The sequence below is a fragment of the Giraffa tippelskirchi genome, chromosome 5, assembly GCF_054371585.1.
Source record: "Giraffa tippelskirchi isolate mGirTip1 chromosome 5, T2T-mGirTip1v1.2.pri, whole genome shotgun sequence".
Lineage (NCBI taxonomy): Eukaryota > Metazoa > Chordata > Mammalia > Artiodactyla > Giraffidae > Giraffa > Giraffa tippelskirchi.
In genome coordinates, this window is record NC_137279.1 from 54,608,571 (window position 1) to 54,629,121 (window position 20,551).

Below are 20,551 nucleotides of genomic sequence, written 5' to 3' on the forward strand. Positions count from 1 at the left end.
GAAAACAATCTAAGTGTCCACCAATGGATGAATGGATAAAGAAACTATAGGAAATGTATATATATATATATATATATAAAATGCAATATTATCCAGCCATTAAAAAGAATGGAAACCTGCAATTTGCAATAACATGAATGGAACTTGAGGGCATTATGTTAAGTGAAAAAAGTCAGACAGAGAAAGACAAATACCATATGATCTCACTTTTATGTGAAATCTTAAAAAAGAAAAAACTTCACATATGCAGAGAACAGATTGGTTGTTGCCAGAGGTGAGAGGTGACAGAGGGCAAAGTAGATAAAGGTGGTCAAAAGTTACAAACTCCCAGCTAAAAATAAATAAGTCATGGGAAAGTAAGTACAGCGAGGTGACTGTAGTCAAATACTACATTAACAATATGATAATCACATTTATCATAGTTACTGAAAGAGTAGATCTTAAACAATTTTTCTAACTCTGTATAGTGATAGATGTTAACTAGATTTATTGTGGTTATCATTTCATACAAATATCATATCATTATGGCATATACCTGAAACTAATATTATATGTCAACTATATCTCAATAAAAATAGAATAAGCCAATGTTTTTGTGTATTTTCTAAACTTGTTTCTTTGCATTATCTCATGTAATCAACACTGAAAGTCTGAGAAGCAGACAAAAATTCTTAGTTCATTCCCCAAAGGAGAAACCAAGTCTCCAAAGGTAAAATGACTGCCTAGTAGCATACATTTCACAACAAACATCTAAAAACCTGGATCCTCCAGCCCCAAACCCAGGCCTCTTTTCATTCATTTTTGGGTCTCTTGCTTATACACCTGGGCATCTACCTGAGGACTGCTGACTCCCACACCCATCTCCCTCATTTTTCTTCTGTTACACTCACCCTAAAAACCACTGTTAGTGTTCTGGAAATGAGAACATCAGTGCAGCTGAGACATGGAGGTGAGTGTTAGGGACAGGAATATATGTGAATAGCTGAGTTTACCTTCTTACACGTAAAGTAAAATCAAGTCTGGCCCTAGAGGCAGGATCTAGGCCAAAACTGTATTATGTAGCTTCTTTGATGTTCTTATATGGATGAAATCAGATTAGAATGCAAACCAAGAGCAAACGAGAATTAGGAAGGAAATAATGAAAAGATGTAACTTACAGCCTGGAGAGCATGTGTTTGTGTATGAGGGAGTGCAATTATGGAGAGGACAGTTCAGTTCAGTTCAGTCTCTCAATCGTGTCCAGCTCTTTGTGACCCCATGGACTGCAGCACACCAGGCTTCACTGTCCATCACCAACTCCCGGAGCCTGCTCAAACTCATGTCCATCGAGTCGGCGATGCCATCCTGCCATCCAATCATCTCATCCTCTATTGTCTCCTTCTCCTCCTGCCTTCAATCTTTCCCAGCATCAGGGTCTTTTCTAATTAGTCACCTCTTCACATCAGGTGGCCGAAGTATTAGAATTTTAGCTTCAGCATCAGTCCTTCCAATGAATATTCAGGACTGACTTCCTTTGGTCTTGTCTTGTGGCTCAGTTGGTAAAGAATCCACCTCCAACACAGGATGCCTGGGTTTGATCCCTGAGTTGGGAAGATCCCCTGGAGAAGGGAAAGGCTACCCACTCCGGTATTCTGGCCTGGAGAATTCCATGGACTGTATAGGCCATGGAGTCGCAAAGAGTCAAACATGACTGAGCAACTTTCACTCACTCCTTCAGGATTGGCTATTTTGATCTCTTTGCAGTCCAAGGGACTCTCAAGAGTCTTCTCCAACACCACAGTTCAAAAGTATCAATTCTTTGGCGCTCAGCTTTCTTTATGATCCAACTCTCACATCCATATGTGACTACTGGAAAAACCATAGCCTTGACTAGACAGACTTTTGTCGGCAAAGTAATATCTCTGCTTTGTAATATGCTGTCTAGGTTGGTCATAACTTTTCTGCCAAGGAGCAAGCATCTTTGAATTTCATTCCTGCAGTCACCATCTGCAGTGATTTTGGAGTCCAAGAAAATAAAGTCTGTCATTCTTTCCCCATCTATTTGCCATGAAGTGATGGGACAGGAGGCCATGATCTTAGTTTTTTAATGTTGAGTTTTAAGCCTATGTGTAGAGATGGAGAGAGGAGTTGCCTGGGTGATGGTTGTGAGAGAGCTTGTGGACTAATTATATAGCTAAAGGCATTAGATTTTTTTTTAATTTTATTTTATCTTGGAGTATACTTTATTTACAATGTTGTGTTAGTTTCAGATGTATGGTAAAGTGATTCAGTTACACAAACCCAAGTGTTCTGCATTGCAGGCAGGTTCTTTACTGCCTGAGCCACCAGGGAAGCTGTATACATACACATATAACCATCTTTTTCAGATTCTTTTCCCATATAGGTTATTACAGAATATCAAGTAGACTTCCCTGTGCTATACAGTAGGTCTTTGTTGATTATCTTGTTGATTTATCTATTTTATACATAGTAGTCTGGCACCCCACTCCAGTACTCTTGCCTGGAGGATCCCATGGATGGAGGAGCCTGGTGGGCTACAGTCCATGGGGTCGCTGAGAGTCGGACACGACTGAGAGACTTCACTTTCACTTTTCACTTTCATGCACTGGAGAAGGAAATGGCAACCCACTGCAGTATTCTTGCCTGGAGAATCCCAGGGACGGTGGAGCCTGGTGGGCTGCCATCTATGGGGTCGCACAGAGTCGGACACGACTGAAGCGACTTAGCAGCAGCAGCAGCAGCAGTCTATATATAGTAGTATGTGCTGTGCTGTGCTTAGTCACTCAGTCGTGTCTGACTCTCTGCAGCCCCATGAGCTGTAGCCTGCCAGACTCCTCTGTCCATGAGGATTCTCCAGGAAAGAATACTGGAGTGGGTTGCCATGTCCTCCTCCAGGGGATCTTCCCAACCTAGGAATCAAACCAGGTCTCCTGCATTGCAGGCAGATTCTTTACCAGCTGAGTTACCAAGGAAACCTAGCGGTGTGTATATGTTAATCCCAAACTCCTAATTTATCCTCCCCCACCACCTTTCTGCTCTGGTAACTGTAAGTTTGTTTTCAAAGCCTGTGAGATCTTTACTGTTAGTGGCAGTAGGCAACTATCAAGTGTAAATAACTCCAAGTGTATTCAGTTGGTACACACTTATGAACAGATAGGCTCCACAGGGCAAAGGTTGTGGATGTGAAATCCTGTCTAGCAGTTACAGTAGGTGTATGTTTGAGAAAATGTCTGGAGCTGGTGCAATGAGGAAAGGGCAGGCAGGGTGGGCCGACTCTCAGAAGACTGAGGAAACTTTCAGTCCTCTTTGTCAATCGGACAAAAAGATATAAACTGCCAGAAATAAGAATAACAATAACTTGCATGTAGGTGGGGCTGGCTTTTCGGGCACACAACCCATGCTGTCACACAGGGCCCTACTCATGAGGACCTGGGCTTGAACCTGGGCTTATGTTAATACTTTGTTCCTGCCATCTTGAAATTCTGAATAATTTTTAAATGAGGGGCTTGCCCTGAGCCCATAATTCATGCAGCCAGTCCTTCTTGCCAAGTTGTTCTGAGGATTAAGCGAATTAATACACGTAAGATACATTAAATAGTTCTAAACACCATAACTGCCTTTCAGTAATGTTATTTACTCTTTCTTCTTCCTCTTCTTTTAATTGAATGAAAGATTCTCTAAATTCTATAGTGCTTTACATTATTATCATTCTTATTATTATTAATTACTATTATTAGCTATGCTACCGGGATACGGGGAAACCAGGCAATGACCTCAGTCCAGCAAGTATCACTAAATTCATAACCACCTGCCTCAAAGGATAAGCCATAAGTGGAAGACTAAGTGTGTCCTAAATGCCGGTGTCAGACTAAATGACCATATATTCAGCCCAGGAGAGTAAATGTGGGCCATTTCTAGTAAGCAAACCACAACAGCAACAAAACAACCAGCCATCAGGAAGAGAGAGCTCCCATAGTGGCCTTGTATACTAGAAGCTGCAGAAATAGAAGGCTCCTATTATTTAACAACCTACTGAGCACCTGGCAGTTTCCGTTTATTATTTTGTTTAATCTCCACAGGAGTCCTATAGGACTTGTCCAGAGTCATGCACGCCATCACAGAATATGTCAGACTCCCAGATGCCAGCAGAAGGAATTGCCCCTACTCTCAAGGAGCTCACACTCAAGTCAGTTAGACCAAGACCCCTACTCTCATCTCCACTCACCCGGATCTGCCACCAGGATCTGAACACCGTGCGCGCGCGCACACACACACACACACCACAAAATCAAAAACAACTATAAAGGAAAATAACTGCATAGAAAGATAGCACAAAAGGCACCTGTCAGGGCCATGAGTAAACAACTAAGTGGGTCAGAGTTTCATGGGGTTCATTAAAAATGTCTTTTTGGGGAGCAGAGCTCTAAGTCACATTTTAAAAGACAAAAAGCCCAACACATGAGAAAAGGTGTGAATCAGGCATTCTCTGAAGAGCAAGTGATGGGCAACAACACGGAGACAAGAATTAGCATGCTGGGGATAGGATATGACAAGTAGATTTGTTGGACAGCCACAGAGGTTTCAGCAGTCCGGAAAAATCATTCAAATGCAAAAGTATTTAAGGACTCAACTCTGTGTGCTTATATGTGAAAGTCTGTCCTTCCCTGAATAGAACCATGAGCTTCTACTGAGCCGGCTTTAAAATAATGCTGGGAACCATCGCTTGCTCTTTTTAATTCCTTAACAGTTTTGTCCCAGGGGGACCGTTCAATCCTCCTTGTCTTTGGGCTGCTCTCAATTCTAACAGAACTCACTCCCTTGGGTCTATTAGACCCAAAAAAAGAAAAATCACAAAACTCTCTCTTTCCTTGAGTAAATACAATTTCAATTTAAAATTGAAATGTATTATTGTGTGTTTTCTGACATTCTTTCCCCAAATAAGACCACAACTATTTGTACTGCAAGACTACTTTGCAGTTCAACATGTGGAAACTCATTTCGCTAAGATAGCTTCATGCATTACTGAAGAAATGTTTGCTTTGCTCTGCTGCCTGCTATTTTTTATAGACCATTTCTTTGTGATAACAAGAACTTTAAATGATAAACAATACAGGAACACTGTCCTGACCCTCCAGAATCTCCTCTGGGGAGGAAGTGGGGTCTGGATGTTAAGCCATACCAGATGGATGGAATGATCAGAACTCTCTGTCTGATTTCTGGTTTCAGTTTGCCTCACTGATGTTTGTTCCCTGGATCTCAGTTTTGCTACCTATTAAATGGAGCTAGCCATTTTCACTTCACAATAAATGCTTTTAAAATATGTTCAAAGCCCTAGTGAGGTACAAATAGAAAAAATACACACACACACACAAACATGCACACATAGGCTTTAAAGTACTCACTCCCTTCTATTTATGGTAAAAATTCAAAATCTCCATGACGTCATGTTCCCAGAATAGAGCACTTCTCATCCACCTCAGCCCTCTCAGATGATGACCAAAGTGCCACTGGAAATCATATTCATGGAGACAAGGCCCGGTTCTGAGGGAGGCATTCATAGCTCTGGTCTTTGCATCATTCTCCTAGGCTTCTGAACTTGTGTCTTATTGCTCTAAATAAAGTCACTCAGTCATGTCCAACTCTTTGCAAACCTGTGGACTGTAGCCTACCAGGCTCCTCTGTCCATGGGATTTTCCAGGCAAGAGTACTGGAGTTGGTTGCCATTTCATTCTCCAGGGGATCTTCCCAGGGTCTCCAGCATTGCAGACAGACGCTTTTCCATCTGAGCCACCAGGGAAGCCCTTATTGCTCTAGAACAGTGCTTTTCAAACGAATTACACTCAAAGGCCGGATTTCCCTCTCCCCCTGTTGTAGCCCTGCGTTCTGGGAAACAAACTCACTCAGAAGGACAATGCAGGTAGTGGAGTGAATTTTATTACACCAGGGGCCCAAGGCAGAGTCTCCCTTAGCCAAGGACCCCAACCAGTTTTTGTGAAAACCTTATATACTCTAAGTGTACTTGCACAAACCTGCTTCCCCAAATTCCCTGAAACTAGTCTGAACAAAGGAAAAAGAAAGATGCAATCAAAGTTAACCCATGATTCATATGCCTTAAGCCTAGGTAATTAACAGTGGACAATTATCAATAGGCCTGTGGTCATACCCCAATAAGCTTAATAGAATGTATGATTCTACTTGGTTACACAGATAATTAGGGTATTCTTTTAGGTGACAGAGAGCCCTGGGGCTCTTCCTTCCTGGGGCCTGGTTTTCCAGTTGGTATATCGTTTCCATAGATACTGGGCATATAGCTCAAAGTTCACGGTCCGGCCCAAGATGGAGTCCTGCTTTCAAAATAGAGCCTGTCCTATTTCCTCCTTCACCCCAATTTCAAATCTGTCCCAGCTGACACTTTTGTAAAAATACATGTTATTCATAGAAATACTAATATGTTAAAATTAGACACACACAATAAAAGGTTAAATTTATTATTAGACCCCACAGACATAAAATTACTCTGTAAAATTCTAGATGTTTCTAAGCACCCTCAACATGTACTTAGCGTGTTGCTGAGAGACAATGAACACTTCTGGGTGTGTCACTGGTGAGGGGAACAACTGAGTTTTGAGTAGCACTGTTCTAAAGCACCCTCCTGAGAACTGAAATATTGCCTGCCATATCAGTAAATAAAGAGTGTTGCAGCCATCAAGCCATCACATTACAGCTGGCCCTCTGCCCTGAAGGAACTCAGGATGGAGGCAGGATTTGCCCCCCCACCTAGCAGTCAGCCACGGCAGCCACCTCCCAACAGTGCACCCAGAGGAGACTCAGGATGAGAAAACACAGGATCCCGGCCACTCCATAGCTGAGGTACATATCAAATGAATGATTTCAATGAGTCCAGACTTTGTATCTTCCAATATGTAGAAAAGTGCTAAATTCTTTTAACTTGAATTATCAGGTTTTCTTTTATTAATAGTAATCCTTTGATGCACTGACTACCTGGTCTTTCACTGCAAAAACTTCTATATATCCTGACATCCCTCCTTGCCTCTTCAGAAAAGCTTTCTCAGCATTACATGAGATGCTGTGTCCTGGGCTTGAAGTCCTCAGAAAATGCACCATATAGAACATAACTCTGAGCTTTTAGGTTGTACTTTTTTTTCAGTTGGCACTTTCCAAACTCTCTTTCCTCTACTCTTTCCTGTGCCCTCCCAGAAACTCTTCTTAACACTGAAGCATGACTATGCACAGAGGAGTTTTCAGTTGGTGCTGGGAGGTAGAGCATCTTAGCTTTTGTCTCCATTTCAAGTGCAGAGATACATCTGAGTCATTCCTTAATTAAATAGCTGTTACCGAGTCCAAGCTCATTCTGCTTGCTGCACGAGAAGCCAATGAATCTGAGGGACAAGGTGTTGAGGCAAGGAATATAACATTATTCATAAAGCCAGCTGACTGAGACTAATGTCTCAAATTAACTATCTTCCCTGGATCTGGATGCCAGGTTCTTTTATGGATCAGAGATATGGGGAGGTGAGGAAACAAAGTAAAAACTCATTTAATCTTGCAAGTATCTCCTAGAATGGCAAGCATCATAGAAGGAATGTGTTAATTTCTTCCTTCTTGCCATCTACAGCAGAACAGGGTTCTGAACAAAGGCACTTTAGCTTAACAGTCAGGCAGAGGGGCTGGATTCTCTGAGGCAGGCCTTTATGTGTGATTATAATAACAAAAGTGGACAAAGAAAAAGATCAAGCGTATAACAGTAAAAAATGGACTCGTCCTTATTACATAGCCTTCTTGGAAAGAAAGCTAAATATTCTAGGCTTGCCCAAACAACTCGAAAGTTACACACCACTGCTGGGCTACCTTGGGGATTCCTGAGACGTACCACGAAGCTGCTTAGTCAGAGTCTAAAGCTAGATCTTCCACGTCCTAATTCCTGACCCAGAGCCAGAAGGGCCCAAGAGAGTCAGGCTCTGCAGAAGTCCTCCTCCTTCCTACCCTTTGTATTAATGACCTCTGCCACCTTTGGTGGGCTACCCTCATAGCTCAGTTGTTACAGAATTCACCTGCAATGCAGCTGACCCTAGTTCAATTCCTGGGTTGGGAAGATCCACTGGAGAAGGGATAGGCTACCCACTTCAGTATTATTGGGCTTCCCTTGTGGCTCAGCTGGTAAAGAATATGCCTGCAATGCGGGAGACCTGGGTTTGATCCCTGGATTGGGAAGATCACCTGGAGAAGGGAATGGCTATCCACTCCAGTTTTCTGGCCTTTGGTAATGACCTCTTCTCTGAAAAAAAAAAAAAGATTTTTCCCATCAGCCATTCTTATCCTCTGGCAGAATTTTTCTCTAATGACTACATTCCTGTGATATCAGATAGTCATAAAAGAAAGAAGAACTGCCAATGGGTATTAGTCTTTATGACTGTAAGATGAAAAGACCTTCAAGCCTTCCCCACTATGACATCATGACAGGAGGTTGCCCACTCTTTACTCTTGCTTCTGATAGAGCTGCAATTAAATGCTGCTTCTGCTGCTAAATCACTTCAGTCATGTCTGACTCTGTGCGACCCCACAGACAGCAGCCCACCAGGCTCCCCCGTCCCTGGGATTCTCCAGGCAAGAATACTAGAGTGGGTTGCCATTTCCTTCTCCATTGCATGAAAGTGAAAAGTGAAAGTGAAGTCGCTCAGTCGTGTCCAACTCTTAGCGACCCCATGGACTGCAGCCCACCAGGCTCCTCCATCCATGGGATTTTTCAGGCAAGAGTACGGGAGTGGGTTGCCATTGCCTTCTCCGGCAACTAAATGAATGGTTGTTTATCTAGAGTTCTGAGACAGAGGAAGATCCAAAAACTCCCTGAAAAGATGTGAGAAAATATGTGTGCATGTGACTTTTTCTATAAAATGAAGCCTTCGTGTTAATCAGATTACAAGAGTTGCATTAAAAAAAGTTAAAACCTCTAACTTAAACAATCGTAAATGATTTTCTATAGTATTAACCTCAAGCGTTATATAATATTTCCTCTCCATCTAGATACCGTATTTTTCAAAGTATAAGTTGTGATCTGTACCATGAATCACTATGGACATTAAAAAATGAATTAGAATGAATGAAATAATCACCAGTCATAATCATCACCAGCCTCACATGTACTCAGGGTCTGTACCATTTCATGACACTTTTATCATGTGTGTGTATGAGATCTTGTAAAATATATTTCTTACATGGTGGGGCCAAAATGGGTTGAAAATTGCAGATGTAGAGATTCAGTTCTCAGACTTGTGTATTTGTAAGAATCACCTGGCAGTGAATTAAAATGCATATTCCCAGGCCCTTTCCACACAAGATCTGCTTACTAGAAATCTGCCACTGGGCAAGCACCTCAGGTGACCTTAATGGAGGTAGGTTATGAGCTTCAGGTAACTATTACGATGCTGATATGAGTTTATTGGAAATTCCTTAATCAGGGTGATTTGTTCTATAGTTAGGTGGTTTGAAAGAAGAACCATTATGCATGTATTGCGTTGCAAAAAGTTTGAGTTTTTCCGTAAGATATGATGGAAAACCTGAATGAACTTTTTGGCCAACCCAACAGAATCGCTGGCTCATTTCAGGCATGTCTCAGACGTGGCGGAGGAAGGATCACAGATGGTCCTTTTAGCTGCAGCACCTGGGAGTGTGAGGGGAAAGCAACCTCTTGCCCTCTTGTCTCCAGGAACTTAGCAGCAAGATGAAAGCCCACCACCTTGATCTGTCAGTACAAGTTCAGTAAAGCACTTTCAAGATCTAATTCTCAGAACTTCACATGAAGTAGAAATCCAGTATGGTTAACATGGGTTTAGAGATGAAAAAATAACAAGTAGAAAAACTCACTTGTAACCTCTGGGCGACTTATCTACATGCTTCTGTCATTATCTCTCTGCTCCTGACTCCCCAAGTGACATTCCCACCAAGGCCATTCATTTCCGACCTAGCTCCAAGGAAATTTAAGTACATTTCTACTTAAATGCCTTAATCTCAAATGGGCTTGAAACAAAACTGAGTGTTTGTTCCTCAGAATGGCTTCTCTTTTGGACTTTCCATTTTGTTTCAATGCCCCATACCAAGACCTCGGGTTTCTCTCTAGCTTATTCCTACATACACCTTTCACACATAATACACATTGTTTGTATTATAATTGTGCATGTGCTCCTCTATTGACCCTACTGAATTCAAGTTTCCAGAGGGCAGGAACTGTGATTTATTCTTTTATAAATGCCCTATCAGCAGAAAATAAGTCCATCCTCCATTTCCATAAAGATAGAGGGTGGAGGGCACACACAGTAAACCCTGCCTTGAGCATTTCCACCTCCTCTTCCTTGCTGCTTGTTCAGGTTGCCAAGTGAGGCTGCGGTTCCCTCGTGACTGCAACAATTAAATGCTGCTTAATTCTGCAAACTTAATCCAAAAGTCACAATTTGCAATTCTCGTATTTCCATTAAGAAATATTTGCCTGGAGGGAGGATAAATTAGGAATTTGGGGTTAATATATACATACACTACTATAGGAAATAGATAAACAACAAGGATCTACTGTAAAGCACAGGGAACTATATTCAATATCTTGTCATAACCTATAGATATATATGGATAACTGAATCCCTTTGCTGTATACTTGAAGCTAACACAGCATCATAAGTTAACTATACATCAATGTTTCTTAAAAAAAAGAATAGGCTGAATGACAGAGGAAAAAAGAAATATTTTCCTGGGATGGAGTTGAGATGTGTAGGACTTCTACTTATGTCATTGGGTAACTAACATAATTTGAAAGTACTTAAAATTTAAGCAGGGCTTCCCTGATAGCTCAGTTGGTAAAGAATCTGCTAGCAATGCAGGAGACCCTGGTTCGATTCCTGGGTTGGGAAGATCCACAGGAGAAGGGATAGGCTACCTACTCCAGTATTCTGGCCTGGAGAATTTCTTGCATGACTTTGGAGGATGCCTTGATACCTAGGACTACTCTGATGTATCAATCAGTCCACAGACTGAAGAATAGTATGTCAATCAATCACATGTTATGTCAGGCTCTAGCACACTATTTCAAGGTATAATTTTTCAAGCATCTTAAAATCAAGTTGAGAAAATTGTCTACGAAATTAGAAACATATTGGAGGGTACTGACATTTTATAACTGGCTATAAATTTCAAAGATGGTTGTAAAGTAATAAGATTAATATGTGCACGAATGGCTGAAGGAAGGCTGCTTGTAGGTGGGCCTGGGATTGAGCTCTGAAGCTCTGAGCTCTGAAGGATGAAAAGAGTTTACAAAGATAGAAGGGAGACAAGAAAAGACAGCTGGGGGAAATCACAGAGTAGAGGGCTTCCTGGTGGTGATGAATCTGCCTGCCAATGCAGGAGACACAAGTTCGATCTCTGGGTTGGGAAGATCTCCTGGAGGAGGAAATGATAATCCACTCCAGAATTCTTGCCTGGAAAATCCCATGGACAGAGGAACCTGGTGGGCTACAGTCCATGGGGTTGCAAAGAGTCGGACACAACTGAGTGACAGAGAAAGCACACACAAAGCATAAACAAGGTAAGCTTGAGTCCAGCACGTATGGAAGTTCAGTTCAGTTGCTCAGTTGTGTCTGACTCTTTGCGACCGCATGGACTGCAGCACGCCAGGCGTCCCTGTCCATCACCAATTCCTGGAGTTTACTCAAACTCATGTCCATTGAGTGCCATCCAACCATCTCATCCTCTGTCGTCCCCTTCTCCTCCCATCTTCAATCTTTCCCAGCATCAGGTTCTTTTCCAATGAGTCAGTTCTTCGCATCAGGTAGCCAAAGTGTTGGAGTTTCAGCATCATCATCATCCTTCCAATGAATATTCAGGAATGATTTCCTTTAGGATGGACTGGTTGGATCTCCTTGCAGTTCAGGGGACTCTCAAGAGTCTTCTCCAACACCACAGTTCAAAAGCATCAATTCTTTGGTCCTCAGCTTTCTTTATAGTCCAACTCTCACATCCATACATGACTACTGGAAAAACCATAGCTTTGAGTAGATGGACTTTTGTTGGCAAAGTAATGTCTCTACTTTTTAATATGCTGTCTGTGTTGATCATAACTTTTCTTCCAAGGAGCAAGCGTCTTTCAATTTAATGGCTGTAGTCACCATCTGCAGTGATTTTGGAGCCCCCAAAAATAAAGTCTGTCATTGTTTCCATTGTTTCCCCATCTATTTGCCATGAAGTGGTGGGATCAGATGCCATGATCTTTGTTTTCTTAATGTTGAGTTTTAAGGGAGCTTTTTCACTCTCCTCTTTCACTTTCATCAAGAGGCTCTTTAGTTTTTCTTCACTTTCTGTTGTAAGTGTGGTGTCATCTGCATATCTGAGGTTATTGATATTTCTCCTGGCAATCTTGATTCCAGCTTGTGCTTCATCCAATCCAGCATTTCTCATGACGTACACTGCATATAAGTTAAATAAGCAGAGTGACAATATACAGCTATGACGTACTGCTTTCCCGATTTGGAACCAGTCTGTTGTCCCATGTTCAGTTCTAACTGTTGTTTCTTGACCTGCATACAGATTTCAGGTGGTCTGGTATTCCCATCTCTTGAAGAATTTTCCACAGTTTTTTGTGATCCACACAGTCAAAGGCTTTGGCATAGTCAATAAAGTAGAAATAGATGTTTTTCTGGAACTCTCTTGCTTTTTCAATGATCCAACGGATGTATGGAAGATGAGTAAGAAACTCAGCTTATCTGAAGATAGGAGTTTATATTTGGGAATAAAAGGCACCTTAATTTGTATGTTTATGTCAGCGTGGAACATTGAAGTCTTGAAATGGTGAATGGACTTTGAACTTAATCAAATAGGCAACAAAGAACAAATTCTTTTCAAGGAAGTGATCACAAGAGTGTAGGCGTAAGTATCTGTCATCTGTGCATTTGATGATGGGGAAGATGAGAATGACGGAATGGTGAGGGGATGGAAGCTTTGCTGTAATCTATATGGGAGACAGTGGGAGGCTGGGCAGCAGTAGAGGCAGATGCATGGAGGAGAAAAAAAGAGGAAGGATTCTGAGCTGTTGAAAGACTTAATTCAATCCACAAGTATTCACTGAATGCCTGCTGAGTGCAAGAGCTTCTGCTATGCTCTAAGATATTAATGGCAAACAAAGTACATATGGCCCTACTCGCCCAGAGTTTGCCTCCTAGTGAGGGAGGCAGACAATTCAAGAAACAGACGATCACGGTACAAGATGCCAGTGGGAAGAGCAGAGGAATCATCTCCATGAGCACGTACAGAATGACTCCCAACGCTAAGGGGCAGAAAGTCGGGGAAGACATCTAAATAAAATAACACTTGATATAGGAAAGTGCAAAGGTAATGGCAACCCACTCCAGTATTCTTGCCTGGAGAATCCCATGGACAGAGGAGCCTGGTGGGCTACAGTCAATGGGGTCACAAAGAGTCAGACACAACTGAAGTGACTGAGCACATAGGAAAGTGAAAGTGAAGTCGCTCAGTCGTGTCCAACCTCTTTGCGACCCCGTGGACTGTGGCTTGCCGGGTTCCTCCATCCGTGGGATTTTCCAGGCAAGAATACTGGAGTGGGTTGCCATTTTCTTCTCCAGGGGATCTACCCAACCCAGTGATCAAACTCAGGTCTCCTACATTGCAGGCAAATTCTCTACCCTCTGAGGCATCAGGGAATCCCTTGATATAGGAAAGGAGGATTAAAGAAAGAAAGGTATTCCAGGCAAAGGAAATCTTATGCAGTAAAATGGAAAATAATGTCACACAAAATACGCATGGAAAACAAACATGGATTAGAAGCCTCTTTCAGCCTTCAGATCATTTCTGCTTCATAAATGACAGAGTCCTGGATTTAAGTCTTCTTTTTGGACTTGAAGATAATGGAGATGGATAAGATTTGTATCCCTGTCTTTTTCTCCAGAAATATATGTTCTTGAAGTATAGCAGGAGGGTGTCAAGAGCTTTGATCTAGGTAGCTGCTGGCTGAAGCCAGAGTAGGCTACACTTCAAAATATGTTTAGAGGCAAACAAGGCTTTAACGAACAATCATGCCAGATTTTTATATCTGCAGTGATACTATGTTATATGCTAGATACCAAAATCATTTCTATAGTTACGAAGACCCATGTGCAAGGGGAAAGTGGAGCATGGAAGCACCAGCCTATGCATTCATGATGTGATTGGTGAAATAAGCTTCAGTTCAGTTCAGTCGCTCAGTCATTTCTGACTCTTTGCGACCCCATGGACTGCAGCACGCCAGATTTCCCTATCCATCACCAACTCCCAGAGCTTCCTCAAACATATATCCATCGAGTTGGTGATGCCATCTAACCATTTCATCCTCTGTCATCCCCTTCTTCTCCTGCCTTCTATCTTTCCCAGCATCAGGGTCTTTTCCAAGGAGCCAGTTCTTTGAATCAGGTGGCCAAATTATTAGAGTTTCAGCTTCAGCATCAGTTCTTCCAGTGAATGTTCAGGACTGATTTCCTTTAATATTGACTGGTTGGATCTCCTTGCAGCCCAAGGAACTCTCAAGAGTCTTCTCTAACTAAGAAGCTCAGGGGCCACTAGAATTGATGATGGCCTCATTCTTTAATAAAGGGAATATACAGGAAGTGAGGGCTTCCCAGGTGGTGCTAGTGGTAAAGAACCCACCTGCCAATACTGGAGACTGTCACAGGATTTATTACAGTGTCTTGTAACCATGGATTTTCTGTTAGTCTCACCTACTGAACCGCATGTGTCTTAGGGGCTGTGATCGTGTCATTTTGGTATAGTAGTTTCTAGTCTAGTAAATGGCACAAAAAAGACAGTACATGTAAATAATGAATCAGTAAATATGCCATAACAAGATAGAGTCTTTAAGTCTGAAAAAAGGACCCTGATCTTGCTGTTAAAGAGTTACTGGCAGAAGCAATCTCACATGTGTCCAAAGTGTGAACAGCAATAGCTTGTGCAAGAGCCCAGTGCAATCAGAGAAACCCTCAACTTGCAAACCTTTATGGCTTTCTTGGTGGAAGACCTCAGAGAGCAATTGTTTCCACTCGTCACTTCAAACACACACACACATAAAATGTCACCAGATTCCCAGGGCCCGGTGCTGTTGACAGGCCCCGTAATGAAGACTTCCTCTCCAAGTCTTCTCACTTACCTATGAGGTCCAAAGACAGAACAGTTAAGAAAGGAACATGGCCTTGCTTTTCTCTGTGCTCTTAAGTAAGGTTTTCTGGCCACATGCATTTCCTATCATGAGACTTTAGTCCAAGGTCATAGGAGGGACATTGCTGGATGCAGAACTCAGGTTTTCTAACAGAGAACTGCTGATTCTAACATTCTTCAAAATGAGCTGCAGCGTTACCTCCTGCAAGAAGCATTTGAAGGCCTGCTGCACAATCACATTAAAATGCCCTCCACCTTGTTCTCTGCAGAGTGCAGGCTTCTGTAGTAACATTTATTACTGTGGTCAGAAGAGGGACTGACTGACTGGTCTGTTTTCCTCTCCCAAGCTGGGAGCAGTGGAAAGCCAGAACACTGTCTCATATCCGATGCCCAGTGCTGGGCTGCACAGACTTTACATCACTTCTCTCCCTGTTCTTTCCTGGGGGGCAGGAGGGTGGGGTGTAAATATCCTTTGAGGTCTCTCCTCCTTCTAATGGTCTCTGCTTGTGGTGAAATCCATGATTGGATGTCCCACTGCTGCCAGTAGCAGAAACATTTTCATGTCATGTTTCCATGTTAAGATAAAGACGAATGAGGAAGATGGGCTTCCCAGGTGGCTCAATTGTAAAGAATTTGCCTGCCAACATAAGAAGCCAATATTTGGTTTCCTTTAATCATCAGGCAGCTTCCTGGATGGCTCAGATAGTAAAGAATCTGCCTGCAATGCGGGAGACCTGGGTTTGACCCCTTGGTTGGGAAGATGCCCTGGAGAAGGAAATGGCAACCCACTTCAGTATTCTTGGCTGAAGAATTCCAGGGACAGAGAAGTCTGGTGGGCTACAGTCCGGGGTTTGCAAAAGAGCTGGACACAACTTAACGACTAAACAACAACAAACAAGGAAGATTGCCTAAATAAACTCCAAGAGCCTCTCCAGCTCCAAAAATCTAAAATGTCATTTGATGCCACCTTCCTTTCTCTCTCCTGCGCCGAGCCCTGCTTCTACACAAGAGAAGCCACAGGAGAAAACGCAGAGCTGCCCTCAACTCCACAGACATCTGAAGGCTGATGTTATAAACGCTCCCTGGGACCTCCTAACAGCTGGGAGGGCTGAATTGCTGTCAGTTCAGAGATAGACCAGCTGCTATCCTGGGATGAAGGATCACGGGCAGAAGATGCTCAAACAACTGTTATAGATTTTACCGGCAGTGGCTTAGGAGAGACTAGAATTGAAATGATAATTGGTGAAGACGTCTTAGAGGTCACTAGTGAATAGGAGAAAGCTCTCTGGCTTTCTATAATAGCAGTCTGTGCCTGAGTGGCATAATAACCTTGAGGAGGGTGGCTTGAAAGATGAATTCATATGGGGAGAACGTCTGGGAACACCTCTAAATAGCAGCTTCTAGCTTTTTAGAAACAGTACTGTAATGAGAATGAATGTTTCTTTTTAAAAGGCTCTTTGCTACCCCATTAAGGTAGCCATATATCTGCACCCCTGTTTCATCAAGAAACAAACCTCCTAAATTAACAAATAAGTCCAAGTCATTAGCAGGTATTTTCAATAATGAACGTATGTTTCTTAGCGGAGTAGAGAGGTTCTAGAAGGTAGCTTCTCCTTCCTGACTGCAAGTGACCTTAAAGGCACTGTTAAATAATAAATGTCCATTAAATAGTCTTGAAATAATTGCATTTAAACCAATTTTATGATCCTATAGAACCACATGTGACATCATAATGGAGCAAGAAGAAAGTGCTCTATATTGCAGATATTAGCCAATAACAGAGGCAGTTTTGTGAGAAGGATTAACTTTCCAGGCATCAAAAGACCCCAAGTGTCCACAAAATATGGCATCCCTACCCTGTGGCATCAATCTCTTCTTCTCCCATCAAAAGAACTAGAAACAAGATCGTACCTGTGAGAAAGTTGTTCAAAATGTCACTCTTAAATGGCAGTTATGTGACTCAACAGAGACTTTATCTAGCCTCCACCACAAATGCAGGTTTTTCCAATTACCTTGGAAGATAGAGGAAATCTTCTAATATTTATCAACACCCTGGAGTATCAAGGCAGTGAGCTGTAGAAATACAGGACATCGTTTTATATTGATACATCTGTTAGTAGGTTTTCTTTGCACATTACTTATGTTTATCATCAATATGACCTGAGTTTTTATGTACACATCCAAGCATTCCAATGCAGTGATAAAAAACTAGACAGAGAAGCAGCCCAGTTTTTCAGGTCTAGACTCCAAATCAAGACAGAGAGAGAGAAACTTTCTTCTCAAAATTCATAATTCTAATATACATTCTTGGTATTCAGTAGGAGAGTTCTTATGCTTCTCTGGAAAAACAGGGAAACAAAATCTTTAGGGAGAAACCAAGTATGTCGTGACACTATAGAAAGTCCTGCAAAGGAGTCAAAGTGAAGCACCTGTGGCAAGTTGAACCAAACAAGAACACTACTGTAAATACACCAGTGGCCTTGGTTATAGCCTAGGTGGGCACAGACTACGTGATGCTAGATGAAGCTTCACCTTCAAGGATTAGGGTTAGGGCAAATGTGCCTGTGTGCTCCTGCTATGCATTACAAGATAAAGTTACACTATATGCAAAGAGTACATGTCCTTTGAAAGAAAATCTGTCCCTTGCTTTCATGAGGATGGTCTTTCCACGTTGGTCAGTAATTCTGAATCTTCTGATACAGTTAGGGAAGGTGGGATGATCAAGCAGGGGTCAAGTCAAGAAAAGATGTCAATAGCTTTTCCTTTCATATTTTCAAGTTATTGCCACCTCAGCCGTACACATTTACAGGAGTCCGGAACACTTTGTGGACTTGGGCTTATTAATATTGACTCTTAATTTCAAGGCAGGGATTCCCCGAAATGGCAGTGAAACACTGATACCCGAATAATATGTCCAGCATTACTTGAAAGACAGGAGGAATGAGTGGGATTTAGACTGTGTCAGAGCCTGAGTTGATGGAAGAAAAGGATGGGAAAGTCCCCGTCCTGCAATCCCCAGGGGTGTGCCTCCGCCATCTCCCCACAGAGGGAAGGGAGGGTGTGGGCAGCACCTCCCAGAAGCACTGCTCCTCCCAAATGGGTGGAAGTCCCCATGGAGGCGTTGGTCTATGTTGGAAGTAGCTAAAATGATGTGAACACTCAACAGAACAGCAGACTCTTTTTATACATTAGCACGATTTGACAAGTCTGCGAGATACCTTTTCTTCATTTTTTTGAATTGACTTTTAAAAAAAATAACAGTTCTTATTGGAGAATAGTTGTTTTACAATGTTGTGTTAGGTTTCTGCTGTACAGCAAAGTGAATCAGCTATGTGAATATATATGTGTGTGTGTGTGTGTGTGTGTGTGTGTGTGTATTCCTTCTTTTTTGGATTTCCTTCCCATTTAGGCCACCACAGAGCACTGAGAAGGGTCCCTGAACTATCCAGTAGGTTCTCATTAGTCATTTTATACATACTCATGTATATATGTCAGTTCCAATCTCCTAATTCATCTCACCTTTGCTTTTCTTCCTGCAAACTACAGCTGACGGTTTGGTTGAGATCCATGTGGTCGTGGTCTCCAGGCACGGAGACAGCCTCGGACTGCTGACTTCTAATCCCACAACTATGGTACAAGAAGCTCTGAGGATGATTATTCAGTTTAACTAGGGAGAATTTTCAAAATACCCTTTTCACTGCATAGTCTCTGATTCAGTGTACTTTGAAAACCCAGGAGACTGTGATATCCACCCCAAGTTAGTTATCATTCATCACCCAGGAAGACATTCTCAGTTTCGAGTAAGAAGTGACCCAGGACAGAGCCAACCAGGACAGGAATGAGGACTAGTAGTCATTTAACTTCATATATCTCAGTCTTCACATCTGTAAAATGGAGATGGATGTGGTATTTGTTTCATGAGATAGCTATGAGCATTAAACGAATAAATCATGGTAATGCATATAATATGGTGCCTGGCTCCTGTATATTCTTGATAAATACTAGTTGTTGTTGCCTTTGTCTAGCTCTGAAGCTGCCTAAGTAGAAACTGGAGATTGCAGCAAGGCTGTTTGAATAGAACTTGCCTGGAAAGGGGCCAGAGAAGACAGAAAAAAAAAAAAAAATCCAATGCCTTTAAAAGTCCAGAGAAAAGCTGGTCATTCTCCTGTGGTCAATCTTTGAGGGTTAGTATTTTATTAATTCACTTAGGGTACCTCATGCAAAATGCCAGGCTGGATGAAACACAAGCTGGAATCAAGATTGCCAGGAGAAATATCAATAATTTCAGATATGTAGATGACACCACCCTTATGGCAGAAAGCAAAGAACTAAAGAGCTTCTTGATGAAAGTGAAAGAGAAGAGTGAAAAAGTTGGCTTAAAAGTCAACATACAGAAAACTAAAATCATGGCATCCAGTCCAATCACTTCATGGCAAATAGATGGGGAAACAATGGAAACAGAGAACTTTATTTTCTTGGGCTCCAAAATTACTGCAGATGGTGACTGCAGCCATGAAATTAAAAGATGCTTGCCCCTTGGAAGAAAAGTTATGACCAACCCAGACAGCATATTAAAAAGCAGAGACATTACTTTGCCAACAAAACTCCGTCTAGTCAAAGCTATGGTTTTTCCAGTAGTCATGTATGGATGTGAGTGTTGGACTATAAAGAAAGATGAGCACCAAAGAATTGATGCTTTTGAACTGTGGTGTTTGAGAAGACTCTTGAGAGTCCCTTGGACTGATCCAACCAGTCCATCCTAAAGGAAATCAACCCTGAATATTCATTGGAAGGACTGATGCTGAAGCTGAAACTCCAAATACTTTGGCCACCTGATGTGAAGAACCGACTCATTTGAAAAGACCCTGATGCTAGGAAAGATTGAAGGTGGAAGGAGAAGGATAGACAGAGGGTGAGATGGTTGGATGGCACCATCAACGTGATGGACATGAGTTTGAGTAGGCTCCAGGAGTTGGTGATGAACAGGGAAGCCTGGCTTGCTGCAGTCCATGGGGTCGCAAAGAGTCAGACACAACTGAGCGACTGAACTGAACTGAACTGAAAGCAAGATCATTATATAGCCATAATTTATCAGTTTATGTCATCCAAAAAAAATCAGAATTTTCTCAAAAAGAAAAAAGAAAAAGGAAGATAACTCATCTATAATTCAGATTTTGCTTGGGAACTCCTGACATCCATTCCTAATAAAAAGTGAAACATTCTCAGCATTAGTATTTAAATTCTAACTCAGATCTCATGTCAGGGCAGTGTATTTGTTACTTATAACTGTGTAGTAAATAACCACAACCTTAGTGGCTTAAGACAACACACATCTATTATCTCAGGGTTGAAC

The 20,551-nt window shown here is 42.0% G+C and overlaps 1 long non-coding RNA gene across 1 annotated transcript; it reads left to right on the forward strand.

The window, feature by feature from the left end:
* The first annotated feature begins 8,525 nt into the window (after positions 1 to 8,525).
* Positions 8,526 to 20,344, forward strand: LOC145505831 (uncharacterized). Its single transcript, XR_014053309.1, has 2 exons — positions 8,526 to 11,606; positions 20,228 to 20,344. It is a non-coding gene; the product is annotated as an uncharacterized LOC145505831 (long non-coding RNA).
* Positions 20,345 to 20,551: the final 207 nt, after the last annotated feature.